Source organism: Centruroides vittatus, unplaced genomic scaffold, assembly GCF_030686945.1.
Source record: "Centruroides vittatus isolate TY-2023 unplaced genomic scaffold, ASM3068694v2 scaffold_2520, whole genome shotgun sequence".
In the NCBI taxonomy this organism is placed as follows: Eukaryota; Metazoa; Arthropoda; class Arachnida; order Scorpiones; family Buthidae; genus Centruroides; species Centruroides vittatus.
In genome coordinates, this window is record NW_027122689.1 from 1,505,857 (window position 1) to 1,526,270 (window position 20,414).

The 20,414-nt window shown below is 27.0% G+C and overlaps 1 pseudogene; it reads right to left on the reverse strand.

Moving 5' to 3' along the window:
* The window catches only part of LOC136987611 (orexin/Hypocretin receptor type 1-like), a 61,703-nt pseudogene extending 55,539 nt beyond the window's left edge, over window positions 1–6,164 (reverse strand).
* Window positions 6,165–20,414: the final 14,250 nt, after the last annotated feature.

The window sequence follows — 20,414 nt, forward strand, 5'->3', positions numbered from 1 at the left end:
TCAATGATCCTGAAGGATTTATAGTTCTTCTATACAATTCATAATTATCTTGAGCAACTTAAAAACTTCTGAATAGGTTATATAATCTAACTACGTTCAATATTACAGGATATATTTGTAGTAGTCTTGAACAATTCATAGAGTTTGTACGGGCCCTAGATATTCTGAATATCATATAAAACTCCAGAAACAAGTTCGAAAAATCCTGAATTGTAAACTTTATGAAAAAAATAATTCGTAAAAACACTTCAATAACAGAAAAACGTAAAAATCTTGAACATTTTATTTGTGAACATTGATTTAAAGCAAAGACAACGAAAAAAATGTATACGAAACTTGTTATTTTATACGTTTTTAAGTTGTAAAATTGATATTTATTAGATTAAATTCTGCAAGAAAGAACTTGGAAATGTCGAGCAAGAGGAGGTAACACGTGTTCAAAGAATTTGAAAAAGTTCAATTGAATTTTATAGAAATATTAAGGGCATTAGTGTATATTTAGACCAATGTGAGAAATACTGAAGAGAATTGATATCGGTTTTTCATCAATGTCAATGATCCTCGTCACCAAAAAAAGATCTTCTGAAGACATGAATACAAAGAAGTCGATTGAATTTCAAATTTCATATATTTCTTCCTTTGAATTTTCCAGCAAATCGTAAATATATTATTGGAATTTAGAATATATCCCAGACATTTCCTACACAAAGTAAAATATTAATGATGGTGGAAGACATATTTAGACATTTTATCTTGTTGTGGATTTTTTTAATCTATGGCTTACTTAATTATATTGAGTGACTAAATTAAAAAGAAATACAAAAGTCATTTTGGGGGTTTGGGTTCTAAAATATTTTTAGCAAATAAAAATACAATGTAAAGAGAAGACTCAAGAACATTGATTTCTGTACAGAAAGAATAAACTCAAAATTTTGGTTTATTTTAAAGAGTGTGAAGGAAATCAACTAAAATTTGTCTTCTGGTGAAAACTTTTAGTTTAATTTAATAAAATTATAAGATTTTGTTGAAGAAAGGAGAAAAAGGAGGAGGAGGAAGAAGACGAAGAGAGTAGTAGGAAAAAAGAGGAAATGAGGAGGAAGAGTAACAAGAAGAACAAGAAGAGAATGAAGAAGGACAAGACGAAGAACAAGATGAAGAGCAAGATAAATAAGAGGAAGAAGAATGAAAAGTAGTAGGAAATAGAGAAGAAAGTAGTAGTAGTAGATGGAGAAGACAGAAAAGAAGAAGAAGGAAGCAGTAAGAGACGAAAAAGAAAAAAAGAGAAGCGGAAAAAGTGATAGTGATAGAAAAAAGACGAAGAGAGAAGAAGAAAATGAAAGAAAGAACAAGAAAAAGAACAAAAATTTTAAAAATTATTCGTATTTACGCGCTTAAATGCTTCACTAACAATAAAATTGGCAGCAGAATTTAGTGTTTATCTTCCGAAATTTGACACAATGAAAGCAATTTCCCGAAGTAAATATATAGAAATATATATATTTTCTACTCTGCCATTGGTTTGACTCGGAGTATAAACATTGAAAATGAGAAAAGTCTTTGAATTAATCATAGTTCTTTTCTATACCAAAACTTTTTTCCCTTCCGACTTCATTTCCAATTTTAGTACAACGTACAATAGAACTAAAGCATAGAAAATGAGATTTTTGGACAGATTTTTTCCTGTTCTTCGACTAATTCTTTGACAGAAAACAGCAATTTAATGAAATACCCGTTAACGTCATTAAAATGTTGAAAAAATTCTTTAATGTCTTTTCAATTTTATTGTAAATTTTCGGATATTTTTACATTTAGTTTTCAATTAAAGCTATTAATTCCATAAAAAGAGCGATAATTAATCAAAATATTAATTAATTATATTTATTTTTCAAATTAAAAAAATAATTACAATTAATTCGCCAGTAAATTAACTTCATACTAGATTAATAAATGGAAAATTAATGCTTCAAATTAAGGATATTAAATAAAATTTTATTAAACATTTCAGAATAAATTGAATTTTATACATTTATTTTTGAAAAATTATAAAATTCAGAAAATTAATTAAAAAAATTAAATAATTGCTATTAAAACTTGAAAAAATACAATTAAATGCATAATTTAAATAATAAAAGAAATTATCATTAATTCCAAAAAATGCAAAAAATTTATATTTATCGAGTTAATTCCCTTTAATTTAGTTGTTAAAATCATTTAATTAATTTTAAAAATTAAAATATATTAATGTTAAAAAAGGAAAAGTAATTAAAAGTAATAATTAATTATTATTAAAACGATATAAAATGGCATTAATTATAATTAAATGAGGAAATTCCAGATTTAAAAAAGCAATAAATAGTAATAATCATAATTGGGAAAGTTTTTAAAAACAGCAAAATAAAAATAATAATTTATTATTAAATAAAAAAAAAATGAAGAAAAGAAATTTTTAAAAGTGCAAAAATTAAAACATTTCTTCATAAATGTAAGAACAATAAATTAAATTTAACAATTTTTAAAATTTCGTTTTTAATTTTAAAAGGTTATGATAAATTCCTCAGCGAAGATGGAAAGTTTAACGACAGACAAACGGATGTGCTCCATGTAAAAACGTAATTTTAGAGTTTAATTTTTTTAGTACAAATTCAGAAAATGTAGAAAATTTATTAAAAAAATTATGATAAAGTTGTAAATTTGTGACATAAATTAATATAAAAATTGCAATAATTTCATGTAAAATTATGGAAAATATACTGCAAATATTACAAAAAGTATAAAATAAATTTAAAAGATACCAAAATAAAACTGTGCCGTTTTATATTTTACACAATCACACCTCTTAACAACGGACACTGAGGGAATATTAAAAATGTCCGTTGTTTGTAGGTTATTTAGTATTCTTCGCATTCTGGGAAATAAATGCATGCGAAATAACCTCCGAAAGACGGTCAAATAAGAAATTTACATGTGGCCGCGGCTGGGAGGTTCGGCTGTTTATAGCTATTTTATAGTTTTATATTTAATTGATATTAACATTAATTTCAATAAATAAAATTGATTAAATGACATTTAAAGTGTAAAAAGTATACGGTAATTTACTTTTTTAAAAAATAATAAAAATTGATCATTTGCTGTAAAGTAATATTGGTATTTTTTTAAATTATCCAAGGATCTCGGCCTCATCATCGATGAAACTTCAAATAAATCGATATTTGTAAAGAGTTTATAGCAGTCATTTTGTTTTTTTTACATCCAATAAATTACTCAATTTACCAAGAAACTTAATGCGATTTTTAAAAAAAAATAAAAATAGTCATTTAAATTTATTTTTATAAATCTAAATTTCATATTTTTACAAGATAAAAGACTTGTCTTTAGAAATTTTATCATAAACTTATGTACAAAACTGTAAAATTTTGAAATATAAACCGTAAAAATTCGGTATAAAGCGATAAAATGTTAGTCTTAGTCTTCAAAAAAAGGTAAATAAAATCAAATCTCGATGTAGCATCGACACTAAATCGAATGCGGCGCTAAACCGAAGGAAACGAATTATATAAAACAATGAGATGTACTGTACAGTACTGTACGTAGTTTGAAAGTCACGCGATTTGATGGTAAAATCACGTGACTCAGTGTAAAATTAGTAAATTCACAGAGACTGAAGCATGCTCTATTTAATACATAATAGGAATATTCCTTCGGGATTGACGTTATATCGAGATTTGACTAAGTATACTATTAAAAAATGATAAATTTGTAAGTTTAAAATGTAAAATTAACTAAATTCACTTCCAAAGAAAATTTGTTAACCGGTTAACAAGTATAATCGGCGTTAAATCTATAAAGTTTTAAAGTATCGAATCGTGTAAGAGTATGAGAAAGACTTAAATTTTCGAGTGTCATCGACGATAATTTGGTAATTTTACAATTTTTTTTATAATAAAACTTTTAAAATTTTTCAAGCCTCTAATCATTAAAATTACATTCATTTCGATTGCATCAAGTAAAATTCTTCGCAAACTTCTCGAATTGATGACGCAAATGGGCAATACTAAAAATTAATTTCTAAAAATACCTGCAATTCATCCTTTTCTTTAAAAAAAAGATCGAAGATTTCTTTGAATATTCTCGAGTTGTTCCAATGATTTTCGTGTCAAAATTCACTTTTACATAAGTTTAAATCTCTTGAGAATATAATTATCTGAATAATCGATCGCCCCTCTTACAATTTCGAAAGAATCTTATAAAATCTCTTTGATATTCGCTACAATTTAAGTGTCCTTTATATAACAAAGACTTTCGGATCTGGCATTAATCCCGGATGACCACTTTTAGTTTCAAAAGGTTTTCAATAATGTATAATTAAATGAGGCATATCCAATTATTGTCGTTTAATTTAAAATCTGTAAGTTGAAAATGATCAGTTTCTAAGCCAATAATATGCTGTTTTATTAAAATAGAATAATTGAAATTAATTTTAATCTTTAGTGTTCATTTTTTAAAATTAGAATGTCGTTTAAATAATTGTTTAATGGCTTAATTTTTATATACGGTCGATCTACTAAATCGCGGCCAGTTTTTTGTGGAATTGAACAAAAATGCTTATAGACAAACCTCCGAGCAATGGCCATTTTATCTTCCCGTCAGTGGCCGTTGTTCAGAGGTTTGACGATATTAAGAAATCTAAAAATTAAAAAAAAATTGGAATATTTAATTCTGTTCTTATGGCCCTGTAGGGCTTAAAATGAATAAAACATTAGAACTTTGAATAATTAAGCATATTTTAATTTTTGACTCTATAGTTTTAATATTTTTGGGTTAAAAATAAATAATTTTATATATTTTAAGCAAATAAAATGTGGCTCTTAGCAAGTGTTAGAACATTAAAATATATAAATGAAACTCTTATTTATTGTAATATTGAGCGCTTCACCAGGCAAATCTCCCATTGGCTCGATTGGGCTTAAAATAAATAAATAATTTATAATTTTATTATTACAAATCTAAAAAGTAAAATTTTGAAGAGAATTTTATTTTTGTAGGGCCTAAAATAAATATTTTAAAATATTGCTTATTGTTTCATTATTCTTTTTGGTATAAAAATTAATTTTTTATCTTTTAAACAGATTTTTCAGCTTCATTAATTACAAAATCTGTGACTTTTAACATCTGCTAGCATCGAGAGCCGTTTGTGTGGACTCCTTGCTATCGACTAATAAAGATTTATCAAGTAGAATTGATTATTAAAGTAGGAAAATGGGTTAAAATAAACAAAATTTAAACTGAAAATCGTTTTAATCAATAGAAATTATCCGGAATTTAACGAGAAAGAAGCAAACTAACCTGGAAGTAGAGCACCAACTTGCACATGACTCCACCGAAGAACCAAGTTTCGGTGACGTCCCATAGAACGGAGGGTGGCAAACAAACCAAAATCACCAAAAAATCTGCCACTGCCAAATTAACGATAAAGTAATTGGTGACGGTTCTCATGCTGTGGTTCCTGTATACGGATATACAGACGAGCGAGTTGCCAACCAGGCCCACAGCGAAGACTGTGATGTGTAAAGATATCAGCACCCACTCGTAGGGGGTGGGAAATATGTACGCCTCTATCATTTCTATGTAGTCCTCGTCGGAAACACAATACTCATTCGTACACAATTGACTAATGTTGGTGTTGTTGGTGTAATTAATAGAATCCAACAATTGGCGACGTTTGGTTTGAATATCTTCCATGTTAATTAGTAAGAGTGAAGTAAGGAATTAAGTTAACTTTTAAAAAAAATAAATTTTCTTTAAATTCCCTGAAATAAGAATTAAAATAATAAAAAAGTTTTTCAGCTGAATTTACAAAAAACACAATAATTTTTCGAATGTTATGAGAAAATAACGTATAAAAACACAATTTTCATTCTTGTATTTTCTAATTTATTTTTCGATTTATTTAAATTTAATTAATTTTTAAACGTTTCTAAAGAAACCTACCTAAAGAAGAATGAAGGAAAATTTGATTGTTGAATATTTTATCGAAGATTTGTAAATTAAAATAATTGAAATAAAAAGTAACACTACATAGCTTTTCTTTAGTGTTATGAATTGGAAGACTGACATAAAACTCTTGTGTTGCGACAAACTAATCTCGGAGCAGTCTACACACTCGAGTAGTGAAGTCCAAAAATAGGAGAAGTGGTCGATTGGCACGCCGTCTATATAGGGGAGAGGTTTAATGACGTCAGAGGAATATCTCTTCCTTTTTTTTAAATTTCAATTATTGATACAAAATAATACAAATTAAAGTTAAATAAACGGAAAAAATATTTAAATCGATTGAATAATTACACCTTTGGGAAATTAATATATTGAGAAATCACATTTTCTTGAAGTAAGAGCACGTGTTTCTGGTAAACAAAAATAAAATTGTATCTTTTATGTTGTTTTTTTATATAAAAATTCAAATTTATATCTTTAATTATAATTTAAATTATTTAAATTAAATTAATAATTAATTGGATCTCAATTAAGCAGAAATTAATGAAGTTTTTAGTGTATTTAATTAAAATTAAAAGTTTTAAGTTTAAAAAGTAAAATGTGACGCAGATAAATTAAATTTAGAATAAATAATTCTCATGTTTATATTAAAAATTGTTTTATTACAAAAAAAACTTAAATTTGGAATATAAAAATATAAATTAAAAATTTTGAAAAGTAATTGTAGGTAAATATATCGTTATAATACAACATCTGACAATGACCTTTGACACGAACAAGCGAGAGTTTTTAATATTAAATCGAATTAATAAAATTTATTGTTAAAATTGTATAATTATCTCGGAAGAATGGATGATAAAATAGCGTTAATCTCTAACAGTAATATTTAAAATATTTACTTAAATTAGTTTCGTGTAAAGATTCCCCACATAAACCCGGAAAATGGACTAATTCGATTTGCATGTGGAAAATTAACTAAAGACGTGACATACTAAAATCATTTCTCGCCTCCTCTTTACGCTGTTCACTATAAATATTGTTGAATTTTTTATAATTTAATCAAATTTAATATAGAAAAATTAAAGAAAAGTATTTTAAGTAGTTTTTTTAGCTGCTTTTAATTAAAAATTGCATCATTTTTCATTTAAAATTAGTTCACTTCATCTCTCTAAATGCGTTAAGGTAAAGTGTTAATAGCTCGATTATACGGTTTTAAACTTAGTTTCAACAATATTTTATCGATTTAAATGAAATAAAATTACTTAAAATATATTATTTTGTGTTTATAATCAAATTTAGACGTGTTTATTGATGTATAAAAAGCGTAGTTGGCTGCTTAAGGTAAGGAAAGTGTAGAAGAGAATCATCGAAATAAGGAAATTATAAGTAAAAATATGTTAAGCTTCTAGATAAACATAAAAAAATTCGTGGTTCCTTATCCAAACAACTCTTTTCCATTCGTTTAAGCATGTTTTTTGGTGATAAGATTACCTCCACGCATTGTATGTACAGAAAAATGTTCTGTAACTTTATACAAACTCCTCTCATAATTACATCGTCGATATATAAATATTTTAAATACACAAGTATAAATATTAAAATTTCTATCATATAATGCTATAGTTTCGATACGATAAATGTATTAACATTTCATAAATCGCGAAAATGTAAATATTTTAAACTGTGTAATATTTATTGAGTATAGGCTTATCTTGATGTTTAAATTTATAATTTAAATCTAAAATAGTGAACGTGAAAGATTCAAATAAATTTGATTGGTTAAATTTAATTTATTTCCATCTGTTTACTAAGCATTGTTGAGTTAGTCGTATATTTAACCAATCGTCGTTAAGTATTCTTTTACGTTCGCTATCTTACGTGTAAAACGCGAAGGACCATTTCTGTTAATAAACATTTAATTAATTTTAATTTTAATTAAATTATTTAATACAATTTTTATTGAATTGTGATTAATAATATTTGGTGGTATAGAAACATTAAACAAAATAAATTCTTTGAAATATAATAGAGTATTTTGTATTTTTTTCTCTTTAAGAAATTAATTTTATAGACTACATTTTTATTTTTTTTTAAATATAAAATTAAAAATACGCATTCTTAAGGTAACATCTTCAAGCATATCGCATCGAAGCGAAGAAAAAATTTGAAAGACCACGCGTGATAATTACTTTATCTGCTTTTTTATTTTTCTTAAAATTTAAAGTTATATAAATTTTGTGCAATTTTGTGAATGCAAGTGGGTAATTAATATCGAAATTATCCATCCAGAACACAATAAGTGATTCAAAAATGCATTCAGTACAGAGAAAATGTTTATCAAATTTACGTTATCATCAATTTACATTTAAACCAGTATTGATTTTTTACGAAAAAAAACTTAATTTAAACTTAAATTTATTAAGGTGAAGTTATTATAAACTATAATTAGCCAATTAAGTTTTCAAAGTAACGCGCTTTGAGCGTTATACACGCATAGCGAGCTACTTTAAACTTAAAATATCAACACAAACGTCTACAGTTTTATGAAAGAAAAACAGAAAATATTTTAAAATTTGCATAAATCAATATAAATTATAAAAATTAGTATATTAATTAATTCAAAAATTTTGCGCAAAGTGATACAGTTAACCACAAATGAAATTAATAAATACAATAAAATCGCTTCTTAATTTTAAAAAATATATAATTTACTATTATAAAAAGCCCGGAGATATAGAAAAATATTATTTAGAAGTTAAGCTTAATTAAATTTTAATGACTTTTTAATGGGTTTGCTAGTTTTTGCGTGATCGCTTTCCCTACAAAAAATAAAAAATAAATTTATCAGATAAAGTAAAGCCCTTTAAATCATCAAATATTATTCTATTACATCTAAATGGCGTGGAGAAGTACCCAATTCAATAACTGCCAGTCTTGCTAAAGATCGATGTTGTGTGGAAAAGAGTATCCTACACAGTGTCAGTAGGCGGTCGGAGATACAACGAACCTCTTCGATTGAAATGATGGTCCAAGAATTTTATATATTCTTGCTGTCAATGTCGAAACGAATAGCATTTTGATTTCCGCAAAATTATTTGTTTTTTCTCCCCTTCCCGTTGCAAACTTCCTTTACAATCCGTATAAATTTCCGTCTCGAATTTTTCAAATTCGAAACGGAAACTAAATCCGGTAGGTGGCGTCAAATCGTATTTGACTCCACCTGCCGGACTTTTTAAATTTAATTTTAATTTATTAAAATATTTTAAATAATACAAAGCATTATTTATATAATTTATATAGAAATTTATACTTTTATAATACAAACTTATTAAAAATATATATATTCTTTAGTTTTATATAATATATGTTTCTTCGCGTGTAGTTTATATGTGTTTTGTTTAAAAAATCCGGCAGGTAGAGTCAAGTAATTGACTCCACCTGCCGGATTTTTTTATTATACAAATTTTAAATAAGTCTACTAAAATATTTTAAGTAATAATTATTTATATAAAAATAAAGTACGTATAGCACATTTTAATTTATAACGATTCATTTTATATCCATTTAGAAATTAATTTACGCGATTTGTTCAATTAGTGTCCATTCTTGTTTCCTGTTATTTGATTGATTGATTTTAAAATTCGAATTTCCGTATAGTTTATTTTATAGTTTGAAGTGATCCGAAAAATATATTATAAATTCTTATGGGTAGAATTATATATATTGCCTCACACGTATATATATTAGATGATTAAAAAATGACCAGAAACCACACAAAAATCTGTTATGTATTAATTCAGTTAGAGAAAATAATGTCGTTTTAGTTTCATGACAATTTTATTACTTTTCTTTGATAGCAGATCTTGCTTTTTCCTTTTAAAGTCATGCCACGAAACAAGAAATGGCTGCCATAGTGTCATATTGTATTTACAGGAGCTATTGTATACAATAGAATCATTGGTTATATATATACATGAAAGATTTTAAAAATAGTTCAAATGCGTTAAGGAAAATATTTTGCGTTACGGACAACTATATAAACGTACTGTTGTCACAACGAGAAACGAAATTAGAAGTAGTTACATGTTAATGTTTCCTTAGAAAGATATGAAAGAAGCCTCTATAGTGTCAAATTTAAAAAGAATTAGAAATGTTCTCATTGTAATACATGAAAATTATATTTTAGAATATACTTATATTATTTTTATGTATTGTCTTCAAATTATCATTATTTTAGCTACATTATTCATTGGGATATTTAAAAACGAAGCCTGAAAAACTAACAGTTAGTTTATCAAACTAGGATTGGTCGAAAAAATTTAAACAGACGAATAATTGTCCACGTATTCTTTTCTGAAATATCTCAACCAATAACCGTTACAATAACCATATTTATAACCAATCAACAAGATAACTTTTCAAAAATTATTTTAAACATTGATACGATGCATTAAGTCAAACAGTGTAATTTATTATATTCTATCGTCTTTTACAAAGTTAAATTTTAGTGTTTTTAATAAATTTTCTTAAATAAACATTTTAACTTTAATATTTACATAAATGTTTTCTCGTATCTGTAAGATAATATCAGTTTAAAATACGAAATGAATATTTCAGTACGATAAATTTTGTTATCTGTATTATTTTCAATGCATATAACAGAATAATATACATATAAATCTTATGGTCAGCAAGATATTCAAATACAGCAAATCTTATTATTACGCAATACAATAAAAATAAATAAATAAATAAACATTCATTATTTATTGGGATAAGCTAAAAACTTCATAAAAATTATTTTTTAAATTAAAAAATCATCAAAAACTTTCTTGAATTTAAGAGCGAAAGATTTTTAATTATAAATAACACATTTCTAATGATAAATTTCTTGTTATGCATCCGCATCCTCAATACACATTATAGGTAGGGTGACCCAAAAAGTTAGTTAACTTTGTAAATCTCTCCAATGAGCTAGTCAAGTTATAATTTAATTTGTGTATTGAACAAGAACGATCTTACTTCCAACAATTTGTAAATATTTGAATAAGACAACAACTTAGTATTTACGTTGGTTAACTGACTTTTGGACTATCCGGTGTATCTAGGATGGGTGTAGGACAGCGAGGCCGTTTAATATCGATTTTTTCCACTGAAAAATACATAGACAATTATTAAAATCTATATTTTATCTACGTAATGAAAAACATTAATTATTTCGTCTATACAACTCGAAAATAATGAGTGACTCGTATAATGAATTAAAGTTATTTGAGCGTAATTCAGTTCATGATAAATGACACCAAAAGGAGTAATATTTAATTTGTAGTTAAAATTAAGTCATAATTTATTTGAGAGTTGTACTAATTAAAATAGTTGTAAATAAAACATTTCTAAAAACGATTTTTTAACGTTTGATACACAAAAACATGTTCTTAAGAATTTTTTACGTAAAGAATTTTAAGTAAATTGTGGTTAAATCTTTAGATATTAGCAAAAGTTGTGTCTTAGTTTGAAATTTATAAAATATTTACTGACTTTAGAACCATTTTTAACTACTTTAAACAACGAGTTTATGATGAAGTAGGCTTATATTAATATATATTTATAATTTTTTCTTCACAGTAAAAAATTATAGAAAAATACGTTTAAAAAATATTAAATTCATCTTTAATCTTCTAATTTATTTAACTCACTTTCTGTGTTTCTAAATAACTAATTGCATGAATCACATCATCAAATATTCTTAAAAGAGAACCATAAAGATGCAGAAATTACAGAAAGTATTCAGGCATCTAATGGAAAATAAAAGTATAGGCAATTATTATTTTTGTTTTCTTTGTTATACGAATTGTTATTCGCGCGACGCGGTGTGACGCGACTATTACACGCGACATTAATAAAATATGCCAAAACTGTAATAGAAAAATTCTAACGGAATTATTAGATTATAACATGATATACTATAAAGTAAATAACAGGAGTGTTGCGATAAAATATTTTTAAACTTTCATGCAGTGGGCAAATTTAATAGATAAACTGATAGCGCATCGTGTCGCCTAAGCACGCGACGCGACAAGAGATACTGTACATATATTTAATGAATAAAAATCGATACACTTCGTATTTATGTTAGATATTTAACAAAAAAAAAGTGTTAATAATTAATTTTTATTAACTATTTTCGTAGTTGACTAATAATTTAATTTATTAATTATAAAGTATGAGAAGAAGGATTAATTATATAAAATTCTTACTTCTTCATAAAACAAAAGATGAAAATTTAATGCTGAATTTTTATTTTCTGTAAGTCTATTCAAGAATTATTTTAATATATCCAGCTATTATTAGAGAAATATAACTCCAGAGAATAAAAAAAGAAATTTTTAGTTTTTGTTTTTGAATTATTATTATTATTATTTTCTTCGTATTATCCAACAATACAAACTTATGTTTGACTTCATAGAAGAAAACACAAGACAAAGTACTTAACTTGTGTTTTTGTTCTGTTAAAAGCAGCACAGTTAAGTGAAACAGTACATAAATCTTTGTAAAATCTCCGTATTAAACCGACTTAAAACTTTAAATATTGTTAAAAAAATGTTTTTATTTACCCTTTACAAACAGAGAAAATGCACTTAGAGAACGTTGTTATATGTAGCAGAAGAAAAGAAAGTTTTTCTTCAATGTATTGTTAAAATACATTTTACAACAGATAAAAATTCTATCTTTAAGTTATAACTGAGTATTATTCGTTGTAGAAGAGTATTAATGGCTTCCTTCTACAACTAAACGAGCTAAGTTTTGTACAGAGAATACCATTAATGAAACTGGAAATCGAGAGGAATAATATCGATCTTACAGCCTGTAACATTTTTATATATAATCATTAATTTTAACTTCGTGACATATGCTTGAATAATTTGCTGTTCTCTTAACGATTGTTCAGCCTTTGCTCTGTAGAAACTACTAAAACATTTGAGTAGTTAAAGTAATTTTTTTAATTATTAAAAAATAAACTAACAAGGTTGAATACTATGCAAATATTTCCATAGTTTATATAAAACATAAGTAAAAATATATGTATTAATTCAGTAAAATTTGAGTGTAGCCATTATCCATAGTATAATGTCAATAAGAAAAGTTAGCAAATTCAAGCAGCGACAGTATTTTATTAAATAAAAACATTAAATTGAATCTATAAAGAAATTTTCACCTTTTCAACTAGTGGATCGCGACCGCCGGCGGAAAAATTGTATTCTTCCTCAAGCTCGAGAGTTCTAATACATTGTAAAAGGATTATCGAGGTTATAAAGTTCAGAAGAGTTCATTTATATAATAATAATGCAAAAATAAAGAAAAACAATTGATAAAAAACTCATTAAAGAGTATTACAAGAAGTCATCGTTCGCACTTTTTCTCTCTGGGCGAAAGAAAGTAGTTGACGTCAGCAAAATACTCGATGCTGATTAGTGTTTGCTACACGAAAGTAAATCACTTTTTTAGATTACTTGCTGACGTATCGTTACGTCTTTTAAAAAAGAAAATTGAGGAGATATAAATGACAAACTTGATAATTTTTGTAAAGAAAAAATAAAAGAAATTATAAAATAAAAATATAAAAATTTCATCACTTAAAATTTGATATGTGAACGATTTTAAACAATATTATCCGAATTTTGTAACACGAAAATTTACTCAAATGTTATCATTTATAAGAATTATTAATTATAGCTTCACGTTTTTCTTGATTTAAATAAACCACAGTTTTAGTTATATTCTAGTACAATCTGTGAACATAAATTTAATAATTTTACTAACTGGAGGGGTGAAAAGTATTTAAATTTCAATTTTTAGTGTTATTTCATTACATAAATATATAAACTTTTATTAAATTTTATAAATAAAGTTGATTATTATTACTTACCACATACATTTTGTTTTTATATCAGTTTGCTATTTTAAAAAAGTTAATGTGATCTAGTATCATCCGGCGCCATATTGATTAAATATCGCTGCGCGACAGTAATCAATATGGCTTGGAATGATGATAGAAGATGTCCTTCAAAGACATACAATATCTATAAAATTAATAAACGAAGGATGTTGATAAAATATATCAAACCTAAATGTTTTAAAAGGATACAGATTAAATCAATATTTAACAATTATTATAAATTGCTAAATATTAATTTAATATTAAATGCTGGAACTTAATTTCTATGACGTACAGTACATTATGTAGATGCATTAAATTTTAGACAGTCAGATATAGGTATGTTCCATTTGTTTTGTAGGGGGATATGCATACAGTATGTTATACAAAAAGAGAGTGAAGAAATTTCTATCGTATGAACTATAGCGGCGCTTGCAATGAGATCGTGATGCCTGTAAAGCGATTTAAACTTTGGAAAAGACTTTTTTCCTTAAAAGTTGAAGATGGAGTTACTCCATGATTTCATGATTTGCATCAGAATATGTCTTATCTAAACACATAGTTTTCCCACCAATAATAAATCAGAACTTGTATTTGCGTAACCTGTATACTACCCAAAAAACATATGAAATATACTCATATACAGTTGAGAACAACATGAAATCTACCTCCCAATGACCACCTATTCCATTAAAAATCACGATTCTTTCTGTCCTAAGATTAATAGGATCATTTTTAACACTCGTCATCAAGGTGGCAATTAATACAGTTACATTGGATCTTGAACACTATTGCGATATTGTATCTAGCGTGGGATTTAGATCCTAATTTCAGCTGTATCAAAGCAATGTAGATTGCTGTCAGTTAAACAGATTATATTTCATATATTTTTAAACACTTTTATTTAACCCGCTTTGTATTGTGTCCAGAAATATTGCAACTCAAATTTCATCTACTTCTAATTAAGATAGAGGGCCGAAACTTTAAAGACACACCTAAGTATGATGACAATGCATTTTATTCGTGTTTTAAGGCTGTGGCCCACCTAGAAACCCGATAAAAATAGCCAAATGTAAAATTTTAATCACAATGTGTGTAAATGCACTGTAGTGATGTATATGTTGGAGTAGTCTACCTCTTCCATTCCATCTCCCATCCCCACGCCAATATGAGCAATAAAAACTTGATTTTTTAATGTTATTTTTAAAAACATAAAATTATTTCTTAGAACCTGAAAATTTAGCATGAATCATACTGAACAGACTTTCAAATATTGTATTCTTTCTTTAGACTTTAATCTACATAAATCAGAGGAAATGAATCGCTTTAAATATAGGCCTATACTCATCACAAAACGCTCCTACTTGAATTATTTATAATTTTAAAATTTACTACTTATTATGCAAATTAAAACATTTGTTCAGCGTATATCTAACAGTTAATTAAAGCAATTAATTTGTAGAAGATATTATACGAATCTTCTGTAATCGGGTTTGAATATAGTTTATTTTTTTTAATGAAAAATTATATACATCTTGTCACTCGATTTAATTCTATGTAAAGTAAATTAGGCTTATTTTCAATCATTTATAACAGTTCGTACATCAATGTATGTAAATAAAAAATGTCTGAATTTATTTTCATTTATGTAAGAAAGAGAAATTTGTTATTTATATAATAAATTTCTCTTTAACTTTTAGAATACTTTTTAAAAAGTATTACATGACGCATTATTTAAAAATGTAGTTTATGATTCCCAGTAGGTTAATGGACCATTGCAAGACAATTTTAAGCCATTTCATTTACGAAGTAATTTAATGTGGAGAAAAACATTTTGATGAAGTCTTAAAATTGATTATTTAAATAATTTCAAATTAAAAAAAATTATTTTATTTAACGTTTATTCTGAATATTTTATGTTGTATTTATTAATAAAGTATAATTTTTACAAATTTGTCTTCCCAATTTACACGAGGGCAAATTGTTTTCTCTAGAAAACAATCTGCCCTCGTGCTATCTGTTTTCAGTTAACTTATAATTAGCTTCATAAAGTGTTCTTAAGAAGATTCTTTTTATGTAATTAACTAAATACTGTTTTTTTTATTTTTGTAATAATAAAGATAATCGCGAAATACTTAAAAAAATCATAAATGTTTAAAAATAATTAAACATTTTTACAAGCTCAGTGGGTAATATACTAGATAAAAGTTAGTTAATTATTTATTTATAAACCGAATCCATTACCTGCTTCATTGACTTTATAACACTTTAACTTATTAGATTACTTTTTATCTTCTACATTTTTAACAAAATCCGCATAATTAATATCAATTTTTCATATTGTATGCATTAAGTTTAATTAATACCTAGTTTTTATCAATGTAAAACAATTGGTTTTAAAGTAAAATAAGGCTAAAATCATTTGTTTAAGAAGTGAATATGATTCTAGCGTGCTTACTTTTTTCTTGTTTCTTATTTAGCACTTTGAAAAGTAGATGTCAGCGACTAGCTTTGCAAAATTTTAACAGCTGCAACACTCCTGACAATAGAAGCTGTTATAAACTGACGGCTAAACAAAAATATTTCTATAAAAACCATGGCATGAGATATACACTACCTGTGACCAGTTCTTCTATATCTAAATTAATGATTTGTTTATACTGTACATAATGTAAATTCAAAGTTGTGTTAAAGCTTAACCGAATGTTCGAAATTTTAAATAGTATCATCAAAGAGAAGCCATTACTCAAGTGCACCCAGAAACAGACTGCGAACAGACGAGGAATGATTGGATTGACAGAATAAGGCAACTCAACATTTGGGCGATCTGCCAAGAGGGAGATCTACAGTAGGAGGACTTTTGTAGGAAACTGGCTCCTATTAAAATATTATACACGTGAAAAAACCGAAAGCTGAATCTGAGGAGCCACCAGTGTTGGGTGATTTTATCCAATTGGTCACTGGTGGGTTTCGCAAATTATTACAAATGTTTACTTTCTTGAAGAACGTCTTTTGTTTTTTTTTTTTTTTTTTTTTTTTGCAAATGAAGGTATTCTTCTACAGGTCGTAACATACAGGTGAAGGTTAGCTTGTTTATTCTTTGCATCGAAAAATACAAGAAAATTGTTTGTTTAAAAAGTATCTTCTAGCTTTCTTGTTATCTGAAATATAGATTGATTAAAATACATCTCAAACTCCAACAGAATAAACCAGCAATGAGTTGCTCAACTTTCCCGGCAACATTTAAAATTTTGTTGGCGCCATCTATTATCATAATATATAAATATGTTAAAAATAAACTAACTATTATAAAATGGCAAAACGCTTAATGACAATTTTACTCTTTATTGGCATTTACAATTTTTTATAAAATTCCTCTCTACCTTCAAAATTAAGTCCGACCCTCCTGGAGATACACACGATCCTCATTATCTCCCCACTCTTCGACCTTTAACCACCAAAATTTAATAGCATAACTAGCCTAATAAACGAACTTCCCTGCATAGTTTCAGAAATTTTCGACAAAAAGCACAGGAGTTATTAGGCTTCAAACAGAGTGAACAAAATCGTGCATCCCTCACATACACACACTAACATTCATACATATTAACTCCCCCCCAATTTTCTTGCATTTCTCGACGTTTCAGTGTTGTAAATCCAAAAATGTAAAATGTTTTTTGGGGGGGTCATTTTTTGACCGATCGCCATAATTTCCCTCTGTTATATATAGAGTGATTCGGGGTAAGATGCCTAATTTTTATTATTTTCAAACGGTGACGTCAGATATTGTAATGTGTTTGTATGATGAATTGTTGGGCCATTATCGAGTGCGGAAAGCTGTTTGGCTACCGTTACCCCATTTTCTACATCCGAGAAGAATAAAAGCAAGATAAGAACGAAGTTTTTGTTGTGAAGTGTTTATAGAGTCATTTTAAAACTAAAAGTTAAATAGAATTTATTAAAAACAATTAATTGCGAAAAACAATTAATGTGTGATGTAGTTAAGTTCTAAAGTTTCCATTGTCAGCTACCGCCGATCCCGATCAAACATGCTAGAACACGTGACTCCACCAGGCATCTTACCCCGACAAATGGGAAAGATGCCACATTTTTCTTGGGGTAACGTGCCTATTTTTTGAGTTAATTGAATTCCAATATGCTTATTTTTAATAAATTTTTGTTTTCTCGTTTTATTGCAGAATATGCATAGAAATTATATGAGGACCTCTCAAAAAGGTTTTTGGACTGAAAAAAGCTTTCAGCTAGCTATAGAGCGTATTAGAACGGGCGGGAACTTAACAATACTTATACTGTGCTGTTACACTTGCTATAAAGTACTTTGTACTACATACGCAATAAATTAAATTTGGTTAAGATATTCGAAAATTAATGTTATGCAATTATATTTGTTATCTTACCGTAATGTCATTTGGCATCTCACCCGGATACTTGGAGTGAGATGCCTAAAATGCCAGACAGTGAAAAAGTCGTCATTGCAAACACAATACATAATTATTTTTGATATACTCAAAACTTTTATTTGAAAAACATACTCGAGAATATGATATTTTCGTTAGAGGCCTCCAAAACCCAAATTATCGCTATAATTTCCTTCATAAGCAAAATGTTAGGCATCTTCCCCCGAATCACTATAACAGCCGTGAAAGTAAAAATGCAGAAAATAGTAAACGGAAGTGTAAACAATGTCTTGAAACAATGTAATATTGTTTTTTTATTGAATAATTTAGAATGTATTTACTAAGCAGATAATGTCCCCTTCTCTTACTGTACAGTACACCAAACTTGAGTAACTTAGTTAATAAATTAGCCTATCACTGAATAATACACTGTAAAGAGACAAAGTCACAATGTATCAAATATCACTTCATTGTAGAATAAAAGAAGCATTTTAACTTACTAAAAATAATAAAGTTAATAAAAAACGCATTGAACGAAATTTTAACTAAAAATATTTATTCAGAAGAAGAAAAAATATTTGTCTTAAAAATAAATGTCTTTTTTTTAACTTTAAAAATAAATATTTGTTTTTCTTTCATAAAATATTCGGGTATTTTTATGAATAATAAGATAAACGGTATATTATTGATATTGTAAATCAATACTGTATTTGTCATCTACAGCTAAAAATCATATGGTGTTCGCATAAATTTGAACTTTGAAGCATACTGTACACTAGACCTTTGAAAATCCGTCCATTCATTCCACAAAAAGACGGCAGATTAGCGAAAATGCCTGAGAGTATAGGTCTAAAGGCAATGACTTAAATATTCATAGAAACGGAAGTGCACTGGAAATATTAATATACCGGGTAATTGATAGGCCGATTAGCAAGAGTATACTGTATATTATTCATTTATAATTTAAAATTTGTATCACATAAAACAATCTATGGAACTGTGATCAGCGGCGGCCTTAATGATTGCGAGGCCCCGGGCGGCAGATCTTTGTGAGGCCCTCGTCCTTTGTGCAAAGTATGTGAATTGAAAATAGATATTTCTGATGATTGACGAGAAATGCAAAAGTTATAAATAAATAAATTTAGAGTTTTAAAATATTATATTAGAAGATTTATAAAAGTTAACAGTCATAAAGACGACAAAGTAATGATGATAAACTAAGGTATATAAATGCCTTAAAAGATATACGCAGGGATTTAAAAATGATGTTTGTGGCTTATAACTAATAGCTAAGGATAAAATAAAAAGTTTTAAATATCAACTTTTTTCTACTCGAGTTGTTTCGCGAGGCCCCTGCAAGAGCGAGGCCCCGGGCGATTGCCCTGCTCGCCCTAAGGCCGCCACTGACTGTGATTATTCTGAAAAGATATAATCATCTTCGACTAATTAAATCAATATTATTCAAACAGTGAGTTGCAAACTGCATTCTTAAAGTTACTTTAAAGATAAACATGTTACAGAAATTAATGTATCTTAAAAAATATCTGATTGATCTGATGCATACATCTTAATAACTGGGGCAAAATAATGACACGTGTTTGTCATCCTGAAGATTCAGGTTCGATTTCCGTCGGCGTATAAAAATTTCGTAGATAGTTTAATTTGGATGTGTCGAACCAACTCGTTATAGGCCGGGCCTATAACAGACACGGTAAAAGGTTCTATGAATCATTACAAGAAGATAAAGATTAACCGTTAAAGGGCTAACTATAAAGTAGCCCTCGAGTGGTCGATTCAAGCTTACACTATTAAATAATTTTAAAAAGTTATTTTAATTCAATAAAACTTAATTACTGAATAAAAATTTGATTTTTTAATTACAACCTTTTAAGATTAATTTTTTATGTAACTTCTCCAACTTTCTTATTGTTGTGGTAGAGTAAATTAATGTGAAACACTCTTCCACGACACGTTTCCATTTAAAGAACTCGGTTGAGAATTTGTCCTACCTGTCTTCGTATTGACAAGTTCATTCAATAGAAAAAAAGATACTCACAATAGATACCCAC